Raw genomic sequence first — 23,453 nt, 5'->3', positions numbered from 1 at the left:
GGTTAAATTGAGAAAACATAGACAGAAAGCTCCCTGGAGGAACGATGATCTAGTCAGGGCACAGAAACAACAGTGCCGCAGAGCTGAGCGAAAGTGGCGCAAGTCAAAACTCCAGGTTCATTATGAAAAGTATAAGGGGGAGTTGTATGCTTACAACTAGATCTTATGCAGAACAAGGGAAAGGTACTTCTCTGAAATCATTGGAAGTTGCAGCAGCAACTCTCGTGTCCTGTTCACAACAGTAAACAGATTAACTAACCCTCCAACCCAGCTACCGATAGAACTAGTTTGCACACCTAAATGTAATGAGTTTGCTGTATTTTTCAATGACAAGGTTCAGGGCATTAAAAAAGCCATCAACTCCACAACACATATAACTATCCAACGGCCACCTACTCACTCTAAGCTGACTCACTTTATACCTGTCACTGACCAAACTGTCCAAGAGACCATCACCCGTCTGAGCTCGTCTACATGCTGCCTTGATGTGTTACCCACTAGATTTCTAAAGTCTGTCCTGAACTGTGTGTTGCCATCAATTACTCAAATAGTTAACATGTCTCTTCAATCTGGAATATTTCCAGAGGCCTTAAAAACTGCAGTCATTAAACCTCTCTTGAAGAAGAGCGGTCTTGATCCCACTGTACTGAATAATTACAGACCTATCTCTAATCTGCCATTTTTAGGAAAAGTCCTTGAAAAAGTTGTCTACCAACAGCTCACTGATTTTCTCTTATTAAACAATTCATTTGATGTTTTCCAGTCAGGTTTTAGACCCCATCATAGCACAGAAACTGCTCTTATCAAGGTAACCAATGACATCCGCCTGAACACTGATGATGGAAAAGTCTCTGTCTTAATCCTGCTAGACCTGAGTGCTGCCTTTGATACTGTTGATCATGGGATCCTTTTGCACAGACTCCAAGACTGGGTTGGCATCTCTGGATCTGCCCTAAGTTGGCTCAAGTCTTATCTAAAAGACAGGAAATATTTTGTTGAAGTTGGGAGTTGTGTCTCAGACTACATGGCCTTGACTTGTGGTGTGCCCCAGGGATCGATCCTGGGACCCCTTCTGTTAAACCTCTACATGCTGCCACTAGGGCAGTTAATACGCAGTAATAACATATCTTATCACAACTATGCAGATGATACTCAGATCTATGTGTCACTGACAACAGGTGAATATGGGCCGGTGGATTCTCTCAACCACTGCCTCCAACAGATCAGTGCGTGGATGCAGAACAACTTTCTCCAGCTAAACTCAAACAAGACCGAAGTTATTATTTTTGGCCCACAGAAACAAAGAGAAAGAGTCAGTAGCTACCTTCATTCTCTGTCTCTTAAACCCTCAAATCAAGTCAGAAATCTAGGGGTAATCATGGACTCTGACCTGAACTTTAACAGCCATATCAAGTCAGTAACATCAGCGGCATTTTACCATCTGAAAAACATTGCCAAAATCAAAAACATAGTGTCAAAACCAGACCTGGAGATACTTATTCATGCATTTGTCTCCAGTAGGTTAGACTACTGTAACGGCCTGCTCACCGGCCTCTCCAAACGAGCTGTAAAACAGCTTCAGTACATCCAGAACGCTGCTGCTCGAGTCCTGACCAGAACCAGGAAGTATGATCACATTAGTCCTGTGCTCAGGTCTCTGCACTGGCTCCCTGTACCTCAAAGAATAGACTTCAAAGCAGCTCTGCTTGTGTATAAGTCTCTCCATGGCCGAGCACCAAAGTACATCTCTGACATGTTAGTGCCATATGAACCATCTCGTACTCTGAGGACCTCAGGGACCGGCCTCCTGTTGATTCCCAGAGTCAGAACTAAACAAGGGGAATCAGCGTTTCAATATTCTGCAGCTAAAATCTGGAACAGCCTCCCTGAAGTCGTAAGACAGGCCTCTTCTGTGTTCATGTTCAAATCTAGACTTAAAACATTTCTGTTTAGCCGTGTATATGACTGAAAGGTCCTATCTGCACTTTTCTTTCCTTTCCTTCCTTTATTTTTAAACATTTTTCAAATTTTTTCTTTTCTTTTAAAGTAAATTTTACGTTGATTATTTCAATGATGTATTGTGATTTTAATGCATTTTTCTGTTTTGTGAAGCACCTTGAATTACTTTGTGTACGAATTGTGCTATACAAATAAACTTGCCTTGCCTTGCCTTGCCTTGCATGCTAGCGCATGATGAAGTCAAGAGGAGAAAGGTTGCTTATATGTTTCTGTAATTACTTCAACTTGTTTCTGTATTTACTTTAAGGAAAATTTCAATTTGAAATGTATGATTTCCTTGTTAATATTGAGAATGTGCTAGATATTTTTTTTTTAAGTTGAAGCAAGTATAGAAGCTGGAGTTGGCTAACTGCCTGACACGTGTGTGTAGCTGTTTTTTCTTCCCCGACCTCTTCATGGAGTGGACTGATACATGTAGTGTTATGTGAAACACTGAAATGAAATGTTAAAAAAATACTAGTGCGTCTATGTAATAATTTACTCACTTCAATGTAATAACTTAGATAATCAGTGCAGTAAAGAACCAAATATATCAAATGGCCTTCTCACTGCAAATAACAAGAACAGTGGAAATAAAAATGCACAATGTTGTATTTTAATGAATTTTACACTTTGTGTTGTGTAATTTATTATTGAGGCGAAATATGATCTTTCAGTCTATTGATATGATATGATCATTGTGTTTTACAGTGCTGGTAGTCCTGTTCATTTTCTCTCCTTTTTTATTTGCAACGTCTAAGATGGCTGACTCACAATCTTTATAAATATAGCAGAGTGTGTTAAAAATGCACTTGGGAGCAATGTTGTGTTGCTCTGAAATGCAGAATAATGTTGGATTTTAAGTTTTCTAACCAAAATAAAGTCTAAAGCTTACTGACATAAGTTCTGAAAAAAACACATGTGCTTTGACACAGGGGCTTTATCTTCAGTATTTCCATTCTTTTTGTTCCAGTAACTATTCAAGAGTTGACACAATCCCAGTGGATTCTTATGTGGAGAAAGCAGCCTCACACTGAGATGCAGCGCTGCACAGTAGGGACGTGATTACGTAATCCCCTTGAATCAGCTGATTCTGCAGCGCAGAAAAGAGGCTTTGTTACGGTATATCAGGATGACCCAAATGCAGGACCAGACTCCAACGTTGAGGGAAGATCCAAGACATTCTCAATGGATCGCCGATTTCCTGAGTCACCATGGAAACGAGAAAAAAGAGAGAAGGCGCTACACTTCAGTGAGACGGAGTCTGAGATTTTAATGACGGCGTATGAAGATTATAAGACCATAAAAAATTCTGATGGATTCTGATTCTGATGGACCTCATAAAGATGACTCCTCCCACTTTGGTTTCTGTCAAATGTGTAGACATATTCTCATTTACGTGTGACACCCAGTAGATGCGTTACACGCGTTTTCAACAGGGGTTCGTACTCTGGATGTACGAACCCCAGAGTTTTCAATTAGGAATTTTCAATCAGGTATTAAAGGAGATGCTTCTGACTGTCCCCTGCCAGCCAATGTCACTCTCATCCAGTATGTGGATTCAATTCTGATAACAGCTCAAACAGTGAATGCATGTTTAGACGCCACAGGAGTAATTCTTAGACTTATAGCTTTGCTAAAATTGTAGGCGAGTCGCCGACAAGTAGATTTATTAGATCATTATTTCCCTGCCCCACAGATCAGCTGTGCGTCTCATTCTAAGCACATGAAAGTCAAAGATGTTGTCATTTTTAGGTCTGATTGGCTGCAGCAGACATTACTTTCCCAACTAAACAGGATTGACCCATCCATGACATGGTCAGACAGCAAAATAGGAGGAACCTTAAAACAGACCTGCACTGGGTTGCAGAGGCTGAAACTACTTTAATTAAAATAAAATAGGCCCTGGCTGCGACCTCTGAGCTGACCACACCAGATTATCATAGACCATTTTTCCTTGATGTTTCTGGAACAGAAGATCTTGCAAACAGTTTTCTGTTCCAGAGAAAAGGGGGAGGGAGAGTAATACTTATGTACCAAAGCATTATGTTAGAAAACATGGATAAGAGACATCACAAATGCATCAAACATACATTTGGAGTAACCATACCTCGCTAGCACATAGTCACGGGACACCCATTACAAATACTGACCACATATGGAGGAGTGGCTTACGTAAACTTTCAGGAATTCACTCTCTCTCTGAACAACATTTTAGAAGCACCCAATATCACATTCACACACAAAGGATCACAGACCACATGACCACAGGAACACCACATGTGTGTTGAACAGGTGGGGAAAAAACAGGAGAAGATCAGGTCAGATGTGCAGTCCACAGGGAGCAAAGAGTTTCACACAGATGGTTGTTGTTTCAGGCATGACAAGGATGCACTGAGATCAGAATGTGCAGCAGTGGAAGATCAGAATGGTCAGCATGTGGTCAGAAAGGCAGAAAGACTAACAGATCCCCAATCAGCTCAAAGAGCAGAAGATGTTGAGCAGGTTTAGCTGAAGCAGAAGGAGCAGAGCTGTTCAGGAACAGAGTGGGAGCCAGAGCCATGCTTCTATGAGGGGGTAAGATTACAAAAGGGGGGGGGGTGTCACCAGGAAAACCAGGGAGGGTTCCAGTAGAACCAGCGACAGGGCGAGAGATCATAATTAATATTACAGACATGGTGACCTCCATCAGAGGTACAGGTCTGTGTTGGTGTGCTTTGATGCATTCACTGGGTGGGCAGAGGCGTGGCCCACCAAGAAGGAAAATAGCAAATCAGGAATAAAATGTCTATTTCAGTCTATTCAGTTACAAGGAAAGCTGGCGAGAATAAATCAAACATTCAAACTAAATTGGACAAGATTGTGCACAGACCAAATGAAATGGGGTTGGCCCTCTAACATATACTCTGATGTCAATCAGATGCTCAGTAAATCATAGAGTGAGTCTGAGCCACATGCGTAGCAGATAGAACTTTTTACAGGGCCACAGTCAAAGTTTCCATGCTCAGGACCCTCAAACAACACAATGTCTCACCCTGTTAATTAAAATGCTCTCCATAGTTTTGTATCAGTTTTCTCCAAACAGGCGGTGAAGAGACCAGAAGGTGTAACCACTGAGACTGACGCAGGTCCGGACTGGGTGCTGATAAAGGTCATCAAACGGAGACGGTCGGGAGCACATTGGACGGGCCCTTCCATGTTGCAGAGAGAACGTCGCATGCAGTGAGGGTCCAAGGGCAAGGTGACACCTGGTTTCATTGGAGCCAGTGCACGGCAGCAGAGGAAACACAGCACCCTTTGACAGGGGTCCAGCAGGACCTCCAGACAGCACCTGATCCGGCGGTTTCCCAAGAAGATTCAACTCACACAGGGGCAGAATAATCCCTGGGTAGCTAGCCACAGGAGTCATGTCTCCTAAAGTCCCCCACCTCAAGAATAGGGCTGGAACGCCCCTAGTGGTGGGAATCAAGAGAGGGGAGCAGCTCAGGTGGTGGAGTTTCTCTCCCACCTTTTGCCGAGTTCAGAAGAGGAAAGGATCCAGGTGGTGGAGTTTCGGTCCCACCTGACAGTGGTTGAGTTTCCCTCCCACTCAATTGAACCTTGCGTCCGTAACCATCAATTCAAACTGATCGACATTCATTTTTGCATCCATAACCATCGATTCGAACTGGCTGGTCCTCTGATCTTAACAGGAACTGTTTGGAGTGTTTTGATTGTATGTAACTGTACATGAGTGTTGTTTATCTTGTGATCTGTGTATGTTTGGATTTTCTTTTTGAGAACCTGGGGTCACGTTGACTTTGTGCTTGTGGTTTATGAGGGTTGTGTAGACAGGCACAGCAAAGGGTGACACATCTTCATGATGTGACATCAGCAGCTTTTCAGCTTCCTCTACCCCCAGGTTGTCCTGATATGCATCATCTTTCTTGTCCTCTTGATCCACAGCATCTCCATCCTCTAGAGGCGGCTTCTCCAACTCCTTAACACTTCCTGTCTGTTCTGGTTTCTCTTCCACAGGTCCTTTTTGTTGCAGATTCTAGGGCACCAGTTTCCTGGAAGGATCTTCTTTCCCTTCCCCTTCTTTGTTTCCTTTCCTTATTCTTCTCATCTCTGATGGAACCAGCTGACCCAAGCAGCTGCATCCTCAGTTCTCTGTCTTCTTCATCATGATCTATCTTTTTTCAGGAATTTATGAGATAATTGAGTTGTGCCCTTCAGGTGCGATGACTCTCCTCTTGGACCCCCACAGGTGGTACTTTTCTTTGGTTGGGTGATTTCAGCATTTGTGTGGTCATACATTTTGTGGTGTTTTGTGAAATGCCTTTTCAGGTCTGTGTTGAGTTGGGCCAGGTGTGATTATGTCTGTTGGGATTTCATTATTATTTTGGATCTCTTAGGAGATCCAAACAGGGGTATTGTTGAGGTGAACAGGGGTTCCGTGTGGTTTTCTATGATCTTTTCATTATGCATTACAGGGGTTCTATTATATTGTCTATGTTCCTGTTATTCTGCATTTAATGGATTCTATATATGCATGTATATTGTACTGCAGAAATCTGCTTGATTCCTGCCCTCAGTAACAGATAATAGGTACCAAGGTCACCAGTAGGCCTGTTTTGGACTTTAGTCTCTGTTTTCTTTCTGTACTGGAGTGTTTATGGAGCCACAACACCTGCAATGCAGACTAGACACAAACACACCATTCTAATGACGTATTTTGTATGCTTTCGTCTTCGCTGACTGAATAATAAAAAAAAGCCTTTTAGCCTTGAGGACAGAGAGAGTGGACAGCCACAGAGCCTAACAGGTCGTGTTTCTCCACCTCTCCCCTTTTGGAAAAGGTTTGAAAATTCATGCAGACTCTAGTGTGTCTTTTCATTTCTGCACATTTCATTTTTGGACATCCTGAACCACCCGAATCTGCGAGGCCGGATGGGAGGCCAACAGTTTCTGTCAAATGTAGAAAAACTCAAAGAACCAAAATCAATCCAGTTTGGATCAATTCTGTCTTTCAGATCTTTCAGGAATCTCTGCATCCCAGATTTCTTCTTGGGTTTTGGTTTCTGCAGGTTTTCAATCTCCTCTTTGATCTGATTGAATGTGTCCATCAAGGTCTTTGAAAGCATCATTTTCTCCTCCTCCTCCTTCTTCTTGAGGGTCTCTGTGAGTGAGGAGATCTCCCCCAAAAGGGAGGACTGTTCTTGCTGCCGTTCACTGCTGCCGTTCTCCTTCCAGGTTCTTGTGGTTCTCCATCAGAGCTGGTCTCCATGGGACTGTTGCCTCCCTCTGTGGTGTCAGTCAGTCAGGAGGTGGGAGGGAGGGAGGGAGGGAGGGAGGAGTCTTTGTCCTTCTGGACATGTTCTTGGATTGGGAGCAGATCAGCTTGGAGTCCAGAGGACTCCTTCAGCTGTTGGACTGAGAGTCTGGGAGCTTCAGCTGTCCTGCTTTTCTCTCTGCACTGACAGCAGCTTCCAGCTCTCTGTCTCTCTCTGTCTCTCTCTCTCTCTCTCTCTGTCTGTCTGTCTGTCTGTCTGTCTGTCTGTCTGTCTGTCTGTCTGTCTGTCTGTCTGTCTGTCTGTCTGTCTCTCTCTCTCTCTCTCTCTCTCTCTCCATGTTTGCTGGGTGTCTTTTTGTTGTATCTGAGAGCTGCAGGAGTGTTGACTTGGTCTCAGCCACAGACTGCTGACATGTTAGCTGATGTTTCAGCTGAGTCAGCTCTTCTTTCCAAGCTGATGTTTCCTGCAGAGATTCCTGCAGGAGTTCCTCCTGCTCCTTCTCTCCCAGAATTCCTGCAACCAGACGGAGTCTTTGTGCTTTGGAGCTGCTTCTCTTGGATGAAGCTCTTGGTTAGCTCACTTTGATCTCTTTCATGTGGGACTTTGTCTTGAAGCGGATCAAACTGAAGGTGGGACTCCCAAAGCAAAGGTTCTGGGATGTTTGTTTCAGCTCTGTGCTTCTGTTCTCTGGTTGCAGAGACTTGGAGCTCTCTCTCTCTCTCTCTCTCTCTCTCTCTTAATCTCTCTCTAAAGCAAATGACAACACACGCAGGGATGTCGCGGCAATTTCGACTGATGACACGCCTCACGTCAAGGAGAGCGGCGAAGCCGGTCAGATCATGACCGAGGTCGAAAGTGCTGCTGTAGAAGTCTGCCCCCCTCCCCCTGCTGCTGGGTCCACTCCTACAGAGGGGGCTCAAGAGGTGCAGAGTGATGCATGCGAACCGGGTTCTGCTGTGGCCGCTATGGACATGGGGGTGACAGCAGCAGATGGGCCTAAAAGTGCAGAAAAATGAGTTGGAAGTTGGAAGCAGTCAGGGGGGACTGAGTGATGATGAGTATGATGTAGAATCTGACAACCCCTCTGGGGTGGATGCTTCATTATTAAGTGGTGACGTTTATTCTCTGGATGAAATTCTTTTGTACTTAGAAGAGACGTATGGGGGACCTGTAAAAATTAAGGAATACTTTCCAGACATTGTAAAGTTTGTCAGGACTGTCACTTTTCTGCAGCGCTCAGTTGGACCTGATGTGTTGGATGATAACAAACGGTACAGGCTAAAAAAGCAGGTGACTGCATTGAGGAAGGAGATCAGAGGAAAATCTGTTAAGAAACTCAGAAGGCTGAAATCATGATCATACTTCACGCGGGGTCTTTTCTCTCAAACTGGTGTTTAGTGGCCTTCTCTGTCTGCTTTTCCTCTCCTATCCCCTCCATGCACACTCTGAGTGTCGGCTCTCTTAACATCAATGGGGGACGGGATAAAAATAAATTAGCTTTATTGAGTGATTATGTTAAACAGCAACATTTAGATATTGTATTTCTGCAGGAGACTCACACTGTATCAGGTGATGATATCCACTAGCAGAAATGGTGGAGGGGTCAGGTTCTAATGAGCCATGGAACAAATCTCAGCTGTGGAATTGCCATTCTCATATCTAAGAGAATGAGGACAAAAATGTTATCTGTTGAGGAAGTGGTATCAGGGAGGCTGCTGGTAGTTAAGCTGGAGGTTAACAATGCAGTTGTAATATTAGTTAATGTTTACGCTCCTAATGTAGGGAGTGAAAGGAAGAGTTTCTTTGGGTCTCTCAGGTTCCACATGGACAATTATGTACAAGACCAGCTTATTATGGGCCGGGATTGGAACTGTACAATTGACTTCATGAAAGACAGAACCGGGGCCGAACCTCATCCACAATCTTCAGCTTACCTAAAACAAACTATTAAACATTTAAATACATTTGATGCATGGAGGGTTAAACACATAAATGACAGGCAGCACACATGGTTTAGGATTACTGATGGTGTTCCCCATGCAGCAAGATTGGATCGGTTTTACATCGCTAGCCGCGGTTACATGGGCAGAATATCTTGATCGGATCAATGGTCGGGTTAAAATTCACCCGTGCACATGGGATCAGAAAACCTTTTTCCGATTAGAACAAACGTTCCCATGGCTCACACCTTTGGTCGGAGTAAATCGTTTGGGCATGCGCAGTAGTGGTAAAAAAAAAACGGAAGAAGAGATGCGCCTCGTTGTAAACAGACCGCTGCCACAGACTTTTGTGCAGCAGCTCCGTAACACGAGGCGATCTTCCAAACGTGCTTTTATTAATGTTATGAATAGTATGAAGCGCTTGCTCGCTCATCGTTTATTTAATCCGTGTGGTCATTGATTTTTATGTTGAAGAACGGAGCTGGAAGAGTTAGGAGGACAGGCTATAAACACGCGCTAACAACATTAGCCTTGCTTGTGGACACAAAATCCAGGACCGTGCGAGAGACGCAGCAATCTACATCTGCTGTCGGGGCTCTCGATCTTGGGCACGGCGCCCACACGTAACTAAGCATCCCTCCCTCCCTTCACACACAAAGTTATCTGACTCATCTGCTCACTTGGTCCACTGGCACCCGAGCCCCGGTGCCAGTGGAACAAAGCGCTGCTGCTCCGCATACCCCTATTGAAGGAGGGAGAGGCAGAGAGCCAGCGGGGCGAGAGCGGAGCGGCCCTTTTCACGGGGCGTCTGCAGAGCATTCAGTCGGTCCCGTATGCGCTTCAAAGCTTTCTCACAGCCAAACACCGTCTATGCATGACGTAACCCAGAGCAGTAGTGACACACGATCGGAATGACCGTTTACATGCTCCACGATCGGATAAACGATCGGTATAACCCACCTATCTCGATCGGAAAGAAATTCTGATCCGAATGAGTCTGATCGGGGCAGAGTATTCCGAACGGCGCGTTTACATGACGCATTTTCTTTCCGATCAGGCGTTCTTTCCGATTACTTTTGCCCATGTAAACGCGGCTACTGACTCCCTTAGACCTAGCCTGGTTGAGAGTCTCATTGTTCCTACTACCTTCAGCGACCACCACCTGGTCTGTATCAGCCTGCGCTTGGCTTCAGGGCGGGAAAATGGGTCCTTTTGGCACTTTAACAACAAGCTCCTGCAAGACAGTTATTTTTGCAGAAGTTTTAATATCTTTTGGAAACAGTGGTGTTTAGGGAAGGCTGAGTTTGCCTCACTAGATAAATGGTGGGAGATGGGGAAGACCCAGATCCGTGTTTTTTGCCAGCAGTACACCTTGCATTCTACAGCAAGATTGACATCTACTGTTAAAGCTCTTCAAGATGGAATAAAAACTATTGAGCGGACTCTGTTTGTTGGTCGTGATGCCTCAGCAGCTGAGAATCTTCAAGCGAAACGGCGCGAGCTCTCTCATCTTATGGAGGAAAGGGCTAAGGGGGCCCTCATTAGGAGCCGATACCTCAGCCTCAAGGATATGGATGCATCCAGTTCTTATTTTTTTGGCTTGGAACAAACAGCTTGCTGTAGCAAGCAAATGTCCTGTCTGAAGCTGCCGAATGGAGAACTTACAACTGAACAGCGCGAAATCCGCAAATGTGCCTTGGATTTCTACAGGAACTTGTACTCAGCTGAGGACTGCTGCTCTGAGAGTACTGCTGACCTTTTGAGCGGCCTTCCTCAACTCAGCGCTGAAGACAGAGAGCCTGCAGACAGGCCCGTTACACTGGAGGAGCTCTCAGATGCTTTACAGGGTATGGCCCTCGGACGAGCCCCGGGGTTGGACGGACTAACGGTGGAATTCTACAAACATTTTTGGGATTTACTAGGACATGATTTCCATAAAGTGGTCTTGAGGTGTTTCTCTGCGGGCATGATGCCTACTTCTTGTCGGAGAGCTGTACTGTCGCTCCTCCCCAAAAAGGGGGATCTGGCTCAGTTAAAGAACTGGAGACCTGTGGCTCTTTTATGCACAGACTATAAACTGGTTTCCAAGCTTCTCGCCAACAGACTGAAAGGCTGCATGGACACATTAGTGAATGCAGACCAGACTTATTGTGTCCCTGACAGACACATTATAGACAACCTCTTTCTTATGAGGGATGTTTTTGACTTGTGCACCGAAGCTAATTTTCACTGTGGAATAATTTCCCTAGACCAAGAAAAAGCTTTCGACAGAGTAGACCACACCTACTTGTTTTCTACGTTGAGCGCCTTTGGGTTTGGTGGGACTTTTCTTTCTTGGGTGAAACTGCTCTATACTAGTGCTGAGTGTTTGGTGAAGGTCGGTGGTGGTCTTAGTAGACCCTTTCCAATGTCCCGTGGTATACGGCAAGGCTGTCCTATTTCTGGGCTGCTGTATACTTTGGCCATTGAACCTCTCTTGTGTAGACTACGACTTAAGATGACGGGGGTTTCCTTGCCAGGGTTAGGTGGGATGGCTCCACCTTTGGTAGTGAGTGCCTACGCCGACGATGTCACTGTGTTTTTGACCAGTCAGGATGATGTCACCGCCCTTAGTGAGTGCTTTCAGATTTATGCCGAGGCATCTTCTGCTATGGTAAATTGGTCGAAATGCACAGCCTGTATGTCCGGGCAATGGGGGGAAAAAACACCTCCTACATTGCCTGCAGACATAGTTTGGACCAGAAGGGGTCTAAAAGTTCTTGGGGTTTATATGGGTACAAGTGAGTTTCAGATGAAAAATTGGGATGGGATGTTGGACAAAGTTTGTGCTAGGTTGTCTAAATGGAAATGGTTGCTACCTCAGCTGTCTTACAGAGGACGTGTCCTGATTGCAAACAACCTAGTGGCCTCAATGCTTTGGCACAAACTGCTGGTTCTTTCCCCTCCTAAAGATCTACTCACCAAGGTGCAGCATGTGCTTACCGACTTTTTCTGGAACGGTAAACATTGGACACTAGAAGCTTCCCTGTTTCTGCCGCTATCGGAAGGTGGGCAGGGATTAATTGACGTCACCTCCAGACTGATGGCTTTCAGACTGCGGACTGCCCAGCGGCTGCTGCATCACAGCGGCATGCAATGGCTCGACACTGCCAGAATTCTCCTTAGAAGAGCAGGAGGCCTTGGCTATGACAAGCAGCTCTTCCTTGTGACCAGAGGGCATCTAGATTTAAGTGGTCTCCCTCCTTTCTATAGTTCAGTTCTTGAAGCCTGGAGAGCTCTAAGGTTTATCCGTGCTCAGGATGCCACTCCCGGACTGTGGATACTCGAAGAACCCTTGTTCTTTAATACCCTCATTGACTCTCATCTCTTGACTTCGTTCTCAGTTAGATCAGCATTGAGAAATGCTGGTTGTGTGAAGCTGGGTCACTTGCTCTTAACCTTGGAAGCCATAAGACAACAGGTTGGTCTACGTCCCAGGCTCCTAGCTAAAGTGGTGGATGACGTCATGAAATCTGTTCCTGCCCAGTGGAAACATTTTCTTCAACTACCCAATGATGGCTGGACTGGTACTTCACAATATTCTTTTCCGCCCTTGACCGTCTCCCCGAATGTTGAGGATTGGACAGAGGATGAGGATAAACTGCTTGCCTTCGGTAATGCAGGAGACGGAGAGTTTGAGACCATGGCAAAGAAGACACTCTACACCACATGCGTGAAAGTACGACATCTGCAGTCGTTGAAAGACATGGATGCCTCCAAGTGGACTAAGGTTTTTGGAACAGGGCACACTCCAAAAGGACGCTGGCGGTCCCTGTACAAGTTGCCTGTTGAAAAACGCGCAGCTGATCTCCAGTGGAGATTTGTACACGGTGCCATAGCTACGAACAGATACAAAGCACACTTTGTACCAACTCAATCAGACAATTGTGATTTCTGTGGGACATCTGAAACTCTGGCACATTTGGCAATAGAGTGTAACAGGCTAAGGCGCTCATTCACAGTTTTGGAGGACTGGTGTCTCAGGCTCGGGGAGGTGTTCTCTTTCCTGTTGTTCAATTTTGGCCCCAAATATACAGCCCGAAGGAAACATGTACACACCATACTCAATTTTATTTTTACAACAGCTAAACTCGCAATCTGGCTAACAAGGAAAAATCGGTTTCTCTCTGTTGGTTGTGTGGATGTTCCCTTTATGGTTTTTTCTCTTCTGAAAAGTCGTGTGAATGTTGAATATGCTTACTTTAAGTTGATCGACGACCTTCAGAAGTTCAAAAGTATGTGGGCTCTGGAGGGAGTTCTGTGTACTATCGGGGAGAATACAGAATACAACAATACACAAACAATAAAACACGGTGTGGGCCCCCCCTCGTCCTCTGACGGTGCCACACCGTCACATGTGATTATTAAAGTTTTTGTAAAAAAAAAAAAAAATCTCTCTCTCTCTTTCTCTCACTCTGTCTCTGTCTCTCTCTCTCTCTCTCCATGTTTGCTGGGTGTCTTTTTGTTGTATCTGAGAGCTGCAGGAGTGTTGACTTGGTCTCAGCCACAGACTGCTGACATGTTAGCTGATGTTTCAGCTGAGTCAGCTCTTCTTTCCAAGCTGATGTTTCCTGCAGAGATTCCTGCAGGAGTTCCTCCTGCTCCTTCTTTCCCAGAGTTCCTGCAACCAGACGGAGTCTTTGTGCTTTGGAGCTGCTTCTCTTGGATGAAGCTCTTGGTTAGCTCATTTTGATCTCTTCCATGTGGGACTTTGTCTTGAAGCGGATCAAACTGAAGGTGGGACGTTCTGGGATGTTTGCTTCAGCTCTGTGTTTTTGTTCTCTGGTTGCAGAGACTTGGAGCTCTCTCTCTCTCTCTCTCTTTCTCTCCATGCAGATCAGCAGCTTCTTTGGAGGCAGAGGCAGCTGTGTGGGAAGTCTCTGCAGGTCCAGAATCTTCTGATGGATCAGCAGCTGCTGCAGGTTCCTCTGGGTGGAAACACATTTCTGCCTTTAGGAACATCTGTTTGTCTTTGTTTGGATGGAAAACGGAGGAAAGAAACTTCTGTGGAGAGAAATCTGCTTTGTTTCTTGTTGCTATGAGGTTGTTGAACAAATGTGGTCACTTTCACAGCTTCACTTCAAATGACTTCCAATAGACAGAAATTATACATTTTCAGTTTATTAAATAAGTTTGTGAAACATTTTTGATGTTTTTTCTGTAATTCTAGGTCTGATGTCTTCATACATGATGGCTAAAAGAACAAAAACCAAACCAAATCAGTCAGGTCTGTAGTTTGAACTTGGATTAGAAATGAGAAGGGCGACACCTTCTGGCTGTATCCAGAACTGCATCTTGTGCTCAGAAAAGTGTTGAAAAACCTCAATTGTGTCTGTAAAATGTCTGCAGCTTTTTTGTCTGCAGACATGAATAAAGTCTGGATTTGATCCTGAATGAATCTTCATATTTCGTTGTCCTTCAGTCTTTCTTTCAGTCTCAAACACACTGGTTCATTTGATCCTAATGAGAACATGTGGGAGGCTCCAACATGGCTGCCTTCACTGCAGGGGGGGGGGTTCCAGAAAGCAGGTTCTGCTAGCTCCCACGGTAAGTTTGAGGCTAAGGAAGTGGATAACCTCAGCTTTCAGTTCCAGAAATGGAGGTATGTTTCAGGGTATGTCCAGTTGCCATAGCAACTCATGCTCTGAACATAACCTGGTCTGGAGCAGGTTTAGTTGAAGGTTAGTTTGTTTTCAGAGAGGTGCAGCAGCATGGCGTGTCCATTTGAAGATGATTTAGTGGATGAAGAAGCTCAGATAATACTTTTTCCACCGTGAGAGGCTGATAAGACCACATATGGATGTTGGAAAGAAACTTTTCACTTTGATCTAACTTCATTATTTGCTTCAGTTAAGATAAATCATTTTTATTGTTAAGTCAGTTTAAAATAACACGTAGTTATCAGACAGTTATTTTACCTTCATTCAAATTAATTTAATTAAGTAGGAGTAACTTTGGTGCTGCTGTTAGATCGGCACTGCAAGGGATTCTGGGATACCATTCCCTTTGCCTGTCTGGATGGATTTGGGTTGAAGTGTGGCTTTTTGACCAAATGTGTTTAGCTGTTTTACTGTGTTTTCCTGAGTTATTTTGTCCTACTGAGCTTGTCTCTGAACCATGAGTGAGAGTGAGGAAGAGGAGGATGAGTTTATATAGCACTCCTATTGACCACTGCTGCAATGTCTATGTAGGAATATTCCTAACTGACATTCTATATAATACGTGTTGGGTTTTGTTCTTCCTATTATTATACAAATGAGCATATCTGCGGCTCAAACTTAGACATATGAGAGTTCAAGAATTATAATTAATTAAGATGAAAAAAATATGAATTCAATTGGAGTAATATGACATTCAGTTAGATAAATATGCAGATTTGAGTTGTATAAACAATTATTGAGTTTTATAGACGTCAGGGTCCGCTCGGCAGAGATTGAGCCACAGAAAGATCTTCAAATCAGGGGTTTTTATTTTACCCAACACAGAACGACAGGGGCTCAAATTAAAATGGGGTCAACTTAACAAAAATGGAACAAAGAGAATCAACAACAAAAGCTCAAACCAACTGAACTCAAACTGACCCCCCAACAGGAAACATTAGGGAGATTTTCTACTGGCTGATCAGACCAATGACACAATAGGGAGGGGGGCACAATACAAACATTTAAAACCTAAATATGAACTAAAGTAGTAAATTACTAGTAATTTAAGGCTTTGACCAAGGAACTGAACTTATACTTCAAAACAAGATTAACATATCCACTAAAATACAAACAATAGTCCAACAGAAGAATGAACTTTGTCTTCCCCCTTCATCTTTCCAGATGGAAGTGTTCAGGAAGTTGTCCATGCTCCTCCCTTTCCACATCATCAGGAACTTCTTTAGCTCCTCCCACTGCCACATCATCAGGAAGTTTCCCAGCTCCTGCCTCTGCCCCAGCATCAGGCCCCAGAGAGAACTCAAAGAATAGAATGACTCAAAACAAAATGAACTAAATGTGTGCACAAGTCATTAAGTTAACTTTGTTATGTAATGTGTGAAATAAAACAAAGAAATATAACAAATGAACTTCACTTAACTGTGGGAAGTTGGTTCTGCCCTCACAATAGACGTAAGAAATTAGGTTGAATACATTTAACTCAATTATTTGTTACCAGTAGAAGTCATTCATTTAAGTTGGCAACATTGGATAAGTTATATATGTGTACAGCGGGGAAAATAAGTATTGAACACGTCAACATTTCTCTCAAAAAACATATTTGTAATCGAGCTATTGACATGAAATTTTCACCAGATGTCGGAATCAACCCAAGTAATGCACACATAGAAAGAAATCCAAACATTTATGTCCATAAATGAAGTAATGTGTAATAAAGTGAAACGGCACAGGGAATAAGTATTGAACACATGAAGAAAAGGAGGGGTAAAAAGGTCTGGCAAGCCAAGAAAGCAGCTGGAGTTTGTCAGTATTCAGAAGGTTAACCTCCCCCCTATTAGTGCAAAGTAATATCAGCTGGTATAGTCCTGATTGATGCCTTTTAAAAAGGTTTCTCACCAGCAAGGTGTTAGACAAGAAGGATTGCATGATGGGTAAAAGCAAACAGCTGTCCAAAGACCTACGCAACCTTATTGGTGCAAAACACACTGAAGGCATTGGTTACAGGCGCATTTCTAAACTTCTGAAAGTTCCAGTGAGTACCATTGGGGCCATCATCCGGAAGTGGAAAGAACACGGCATTACCATAAACCTGCCACGGCCAGGTGCTCCTCGCAAGATTTCAGACAGAGGAGTCAGAACAATCATCAGAAGGGTTCTCCAACAGCCCAGGACCACTCGTGGAGAGCTTCAGAAAGACCTGGAATCAGCAGGTACCGTTGTTTCAAAGAAAACCATAAGTAATGCACTCAACCGCCATGGCCTCCATGCACGCACACCACGCAGGACTCCATTTTTGAAGAAGAAGCATGTTGAAGCTCGTTTGGAGTTTGTGACACAATATTTGGATAAACCCATGACATTCTGGGAGAAGATACTCTGGTCAGATGAGACCAAAATTGAACTCTTCGGATGTCATAAGACACAACATGTTTGGAGGAAAAATGGCACCACACATCACCCCCAAAACACCATACCAACAGTCAAGTTTGGAGGTGGGAGCATCATGGCGTGGGGCTGTTTTTCAGCATGTGGTACTGGTAGACTTCATATCATTGAAGGAATAATGACTGGAGAAAAGTATGGAGACATTCTTGATCAGAATCTGCTGTCATCTGCCAGGCTGCTGAAGATGAAAGAGGGTGGATCTTTCAGCAAGACAACCATCCCAAGCACACACCAAGGTGACACTCAACTGGTTGAAGAAAAAGAAAATAAAGCTGCTAGAATGGCCCAGTCAATCACCAGACTTGAATCCAATTGAAAATCTTTGGAAAGAACTGAAGATCCGGGTTCACAGAAGAGACCCCCGGAACCTTGAAGGTTTGAAGGCAGTTTGTGTGGATGAATGGGCCAAAATCACACCTGAGCAATGTATTCCACTGGTTTCTCAGTACAGGAGGCGTCTTGAGGCTGGAATCACCAACAAAGGTTTTTGCACTAAGTATTAAATAAATTTCAGTAAGCGTGTTCAATACTTATTCCCTGTGCCATTTCACTTTATTACACATAACTTCATTTATGGACATAAATGTTTAGATTTCTTTCTATGTGTGCATTACTTGGGTTGATTCCGACATCTGGTGAAAATTTCGTGTCAATAGCTCGATTAGAAATATGTTTTTTGAGAGAAATGTTGACGTGTTCAATACTTGTTTTCCCCGCTGTATGTTACTGGCTAAAGGAAAAGATCTGATTGCTATCTTTGTTCTGTAATTCCAACTTCATCCCTACATCCTAATTTACAGGCAAAGCAATTTTCTGAGTGGAAAAGCGACTGTGTTATTGAATACAGTACAGTACTAGAGGGTATGTTAGTACTGGAGCCGTTACCACTTCAAATGGTACTCTTATAAGACCAAGCTGTAAGAGTTTGTATCAGTTTAAAAAACTGAAATTGAAAAAATCATTAGCTCCATATGCTAGTGTGGAACCTGGAACTGTGTTTCCACATTGCGTAACTAACAATGGCACAGAGTTTTTAGGAACTTTGCCGACAAAGATGTGTCATGAACTTCTTGTTCCCTTCACAGTCTAGATAATCAATGACAGAGTTTCCCATGGTTATGCTGTTCCCTGCCCCAGAGGACGTTGTCTTGGATCTAATCCAGATTTGATGCCAGGTAACAACGGTACTTATTTGGTTGATTAAATGTTTTGGTTATGTGGGCAGGACCTCTAACTCAGTCTGCCTAGAGACTGGAGTGGGATTTGTGCTCCCGTAAAGGTCACAGGTCACACTTTCATAGTTTCTGCAGTCCATGAGCCTCACCTGCGCCACAGACGTAACCTTATTGATGTCAAGCCACATGATTCCATTTGGGGACTGCTAAAAACACTCTCAGAATTGAGAGCATTGATTATTGATTAGGTTTATTTTTGAATGCTACAATTAAAGCATTTAAAGTCTTCTTCAGAGTCAAGAATACAATTTGTTATTAAAGGGAGAACAAGATGACAGTAATGATTTTGAAATTGCAGTGACTTATTTTATTTTTATTTTATTCACCTTTATTTAACCAGGATAAAAACTCATTGAGATTAAAAATCTCTTTTTCAAGAGCGTCCTGGCCAAGAGGCAGCAGCACAACAATAACACACAACACTTATATACACTCACACTCAATCATAAAAGACAGTTTTAAATAAAGCATTTACAATTTGAAAGCTTTGTCTCACGTTCATTTAAAAGTTTTTTAAAAGAGCCCAGGGAGATCAATTCTTTCAATTTAAACTCTTTCTGGAGTTCATTCCAAAACTGTGCCGCAGCAAATCTAAAAGCCTTTTTTCCCATCTCTGTGCGCACTCTGGGCACAGAGAGCAGGACCGTGTCCTGAGAGCGCAGGCTGTAGTTGCTGCTGCTCTTCAGTTCTATGAGCTGCTGGAGATAAGACGGTACCAACCCAAGAATGCATTTATAAATTAAAAGGTACAAATGTTTCAGTCTGCGCTGGGACTTGAAAAAATAAAAAGAGAACTTCTCATCTGAGTGTAAATTTAAAGTGTTTTGAAAATGAAGATGTCACAGAAAACTGAAAAGAGATGTGATGTTGGATGTGAGATTTTGACATTTATCAATGATAAAAACGGGGGACTATGTGAAGGAAATATTTTATTATTATCATTGTTTAAATGTATTTCTTTAAATGGATGTTTAAATGTTAACTCAGATTGACCTTTTTACCTTTTTAGAAACAGCTTTGTGTGGATAGATGGATAGATGGATAGATAGATAGATAGATAGATAAACTTTAAATAAATAAAAATATAAAAGGATAAAAACGGATGACAAGAATAAAAGCAAGTATGAACAATTCCTAAAAACATGTCAAGTTTCCCAGAAATTCAGTTTAATCAAAATCAAAAGCAAGAGTAAAAGCTCTCAACACAGAGTGTTGTGCAGTCTGATGGCTCGTGGGACAAAGGACTTTCTAAGTCTGTCCGTGTTTGTTCATCTGCTTCTCATCCCTAGCAAGGATGAGGGGGTTTTACCACACACTGTCCTTAGCAGATAAGAAATACTGTTTGAAGTTAGAACCCACCAAATGAGGTCATTCAATGACACCCCTAATGAACTTTTCTCTTTGTAACCGCCTACCTGTATTCTTAATAAAAGCAGCACGGGGAGAGCAGATCCTTTGAGAAGAGAAAAGTGATGGACGTTTCTGCCACATTTGCTCCTCTCCCTCGTGCATGAGAAACTTGATTCTTGTTGTGGTTTGTTGTTTCTAATTGTGTCTTTCTTTATTGTCTACATGCATTTATCTGACAAAAGCCTATGACTCAATGCCACACACGTGGATCACTGAATGCTTGGAACTGTACAACATCATCAGGACTCTAAGAGCCTTCATAGGAAACTCAATGAAGCTGTGGAAAACCACCCTTGAAGCCAATGGCAAGCCACTTGCACAAGTGTCCATCAAATGTGGGATATACCAAGGTGATGCTCTGTCCCCACTGCTGTGCTGCATAGGTCTGAACCCCCTCAGCCAAATAATCAACAAGACTGGCTATGGATACCAACTCAGAAATGGAGCCAACATCAGTCACCTCCTCTACATGGAAGACATAAAGCTATATGCTAAGAGCGAGCGTGACATTGACTCCCTGATCCATACCACCAGGATCTACAGTACTGACATTGGGATGTCATTCGGGCTCGAGAAATGCAGCCGGATGGTGACAAAGAGAGGCAAGGTAGTCCAGACAGGAGGCATCTCACTCCCAGAAGGAACAATAGCAGACGTGGAGGACAGTTGCAAGTACCTGGGAATTCTGCTGGCAAATGGCAACCTGGAGCAGGCAACAAGGAAAGCTGCAACAGCTAAATACCTCCAACGGGTAAGGCAAGTCCTGAGAAGCCAGCTCAATGGCAAAAATAAGACCCGGGCAATAAAAAGCTACGCACTGCCAGTTATCAGATACCCTGCAGGAATAATAAGATGGCCAAAGGAAGAGATACAGACCACGGATGTTAAAACATGAAAGCTCCTCACCATGCATGGAGGGTTCCATCCCAAATCCAGCACCCTGAGACTGTATGCTAGCTGCAAGGAAGGAGGCCGAGGACTAGTGAGCGTAGAAGCCACTATCCAGGATGAAACATCCAAGATGCATGAGTACATCAAGCTCAAGGCCCCAACTGACAGTGTGCTCAGTGAATGTCTCAGGCAATGGAGAGCAGAGGATACAGTGCTGGAGGACAGATCCTCATGGGAGGACAAACCCCTGCATGGGATGTACCACCGGACCATAACTGAAGTGGCTGATATCAAGAAGTCCTACCAATGGCTAGAAAGGGCTGGCCTACAGGACAGCGCTGAAGCACTCATCCTGGCAGCTCAGGAACAAGCCCTGAGCACCAGAGCAATAGAGGCTCAGATCTACCTCACCAGACAAGACCCAAGGTGTAGGCTGTGCAAAGAGGCCCCTGAAACAATCCAGCACATAACTCCAGGGTGTAAGATGCCAACAGGTAAAGTATACATGGAGCGCCACAATCAAGTGGCTGGAATAATATACAGGAACATGTGTGCAGAATATGGACTGGAAACCCCAAGGTCAAAATGGGAAACACCATTGGTAGAGAATGAGAGGACAAAAATCCTGTGGACTTCCAGATCCAGACAGATAGAATGGTACTGGCGAACCAACCAGACATTGTAGTGGTGGACAAAGAACAGAGGAAAGCCGTTGTGGATTTTGATTCGCTGATGGATTTTTTAAAGGTACTTTGTTATTTTTTTGGTAATTTATCTTTGCTGGCCTGCGATCTACCCTCGTATCTTTGAAGAGCTACTGGTCGATCGTGATGGACGTAATGACCACCCCTGTCCTAATGTATGTCTGTGTAAAATAGTGTTGTAGTTTGGCTGGTAAAAAAATGTTGGTCCCTCAAAAATTAAACTGTGCAGAAGGCACGTGCTTTCTAAAACTGGAAATAACACCAACTTTTTTTTTATCACCTGAAGCTTAGTCACCAAGCATGATCTATGTCAGGCTGAAAGAAACGATGAGTCTCCAGCAAAAACAACAATTAACTTTATTTGTATTCTGTTCACTTTATTATGTTTTGGATCCATTAAATCACTGAGAACCAAAAAGAACAGTTCTACTGTCTACTAGAAAACAGCAATCACAAGAACACCAGTTTGGTTCTTTATCTGCATTTTCCTACATACATTTTTACTAAATCTTTTCTTTATAAAACTGTTATTTGCTAACACGACTCAACAAAATATAAACTGTAATTATTTTATTTTTAAAACAATAATGACAGTTCATGAATCACATAATGTTATAATTAGAGATGTGTAAAAATAATTCTAGTGTCGTCATGGTAACACACTGAATTAGACAACATTGTCTCAGAATTATTTAAAACAATGGTTAACCACAACACATTTAAACAATATAATAAAAGTACAAAAATCCACTACTAAAAATCAATCAGCAAAATTTCAATTAGATTCACATTTATTAAAAATCAAATCTTATCCCCATAATTCAAAACAACACATTTCTATTTGTATTTACAAGTAAATCTAAAAGAATAACTTCATGAACAACTTATTTTCGTCAATCAATACAAAAAGGAAAACTCATGATGTATATTATTACTTAAACGAGACTTTATTTTAGCAATGTGATCATAGTGGCTTATTGATGAAACCCTAAAAAATAGTATCTTAGAAAATCAAAAGAACCAAAAAAGAATGTTTTCAGCACTTTAATCAGACTTTAGAAAATGTAACTTCTAAGCATTTAATAATCCCTTGTGCCTCCTTTTAACTCAATAGCCGCGGTTACATGGGCAAAATATCTTGATCGGATCAATGGTCGGGTTAAAATTCAACCGAGCACATGGGCACAGAAAACTTTTTTCCGATAAGAAAAAACGTTCACATGGGTCACATTTTCCGTCGGAATAAATCATTTGGCCATGTGCAGTAGTGTTGAAAATACCGGAAGTGTTAATGTGTCCCGTTGTAAACAAACTGAGCTACCACATACATTTTATGCAGCAGCTCGGTAATATACGAGACGATCTTCCAAACGTGCTTTTATTAATGTAATGAATATTATGAAGCTCCTCTTCGCTCATCGTTTTATTTTTTATCCGTTTGGTCAGTGCTTCTTTGTGGAAGAACGTGTTAGGCTCTCCCAGGAGAAGGCTAACACGCGCTAACAAAATTTGCCTTGTTTGATGAACATAAATTCATGCCGGAAACGCTGCAATCTGCATTCTGGCTGCACGTAAATATGTGAGAATAACATCAGCATTTATTTTGTCAGGACACGACTGAAAACACAAATCCACCTGATTGTTTGAACAGTATTTTAGCACTACGAGGCATTTCTGCTCTGAAAAGTTCTCACAGCGCCCCAAAGCCACTGTGTGTTAGCGATCCGTGCTCTGCTTGAACACGGTTCTACTGATTCCGGCAGCTACTAACCCAGAGCAGCAGCAGGGCTCGACATAGCCATTTGTCCGCTGGCCCGGTCCTGTTTTTCAAGCAGTACGGACCACAAGACTTTAT

At 43.1% G+C, this 23,453-nt stretch overlaps 1 protein-coding gene across 2 annotated transcripts in view; it reads right to left on the bottom strand.

Moving 5' to 3' along the window:
- Window positions 1-23,453, bottom strand: part of LOC144988873 (uncharacterized) — a 385,609-nt gene that overhangs the window by 350,918 nt on the left and 11,238 nt on the right. The gene's annotated exons all lie outside the window — the stretch shown is intronic.

The sequence above is a fragment of the Oryzias latipes genome, chromosome 2, assembly GCF_053564925.1.
Source record: "Oryzias latipes strain Hd-rR chromosome 2, Olatipes_Hd-rR_3.1".
In the NCBI taxonomy this organism is placed as follows: domain Eukaryota; kingdom Metazoa; phylum Chordata; class Actinopteri; order Beloniformes; family Adrianichthyidae; genus Oryzias; species Oryzias latipes.
The sequence above is the reverse complement of the archived record's forward strand: the minus strand, read 5'-3'. Positions and strand labels throughout refer to the sequence as shown.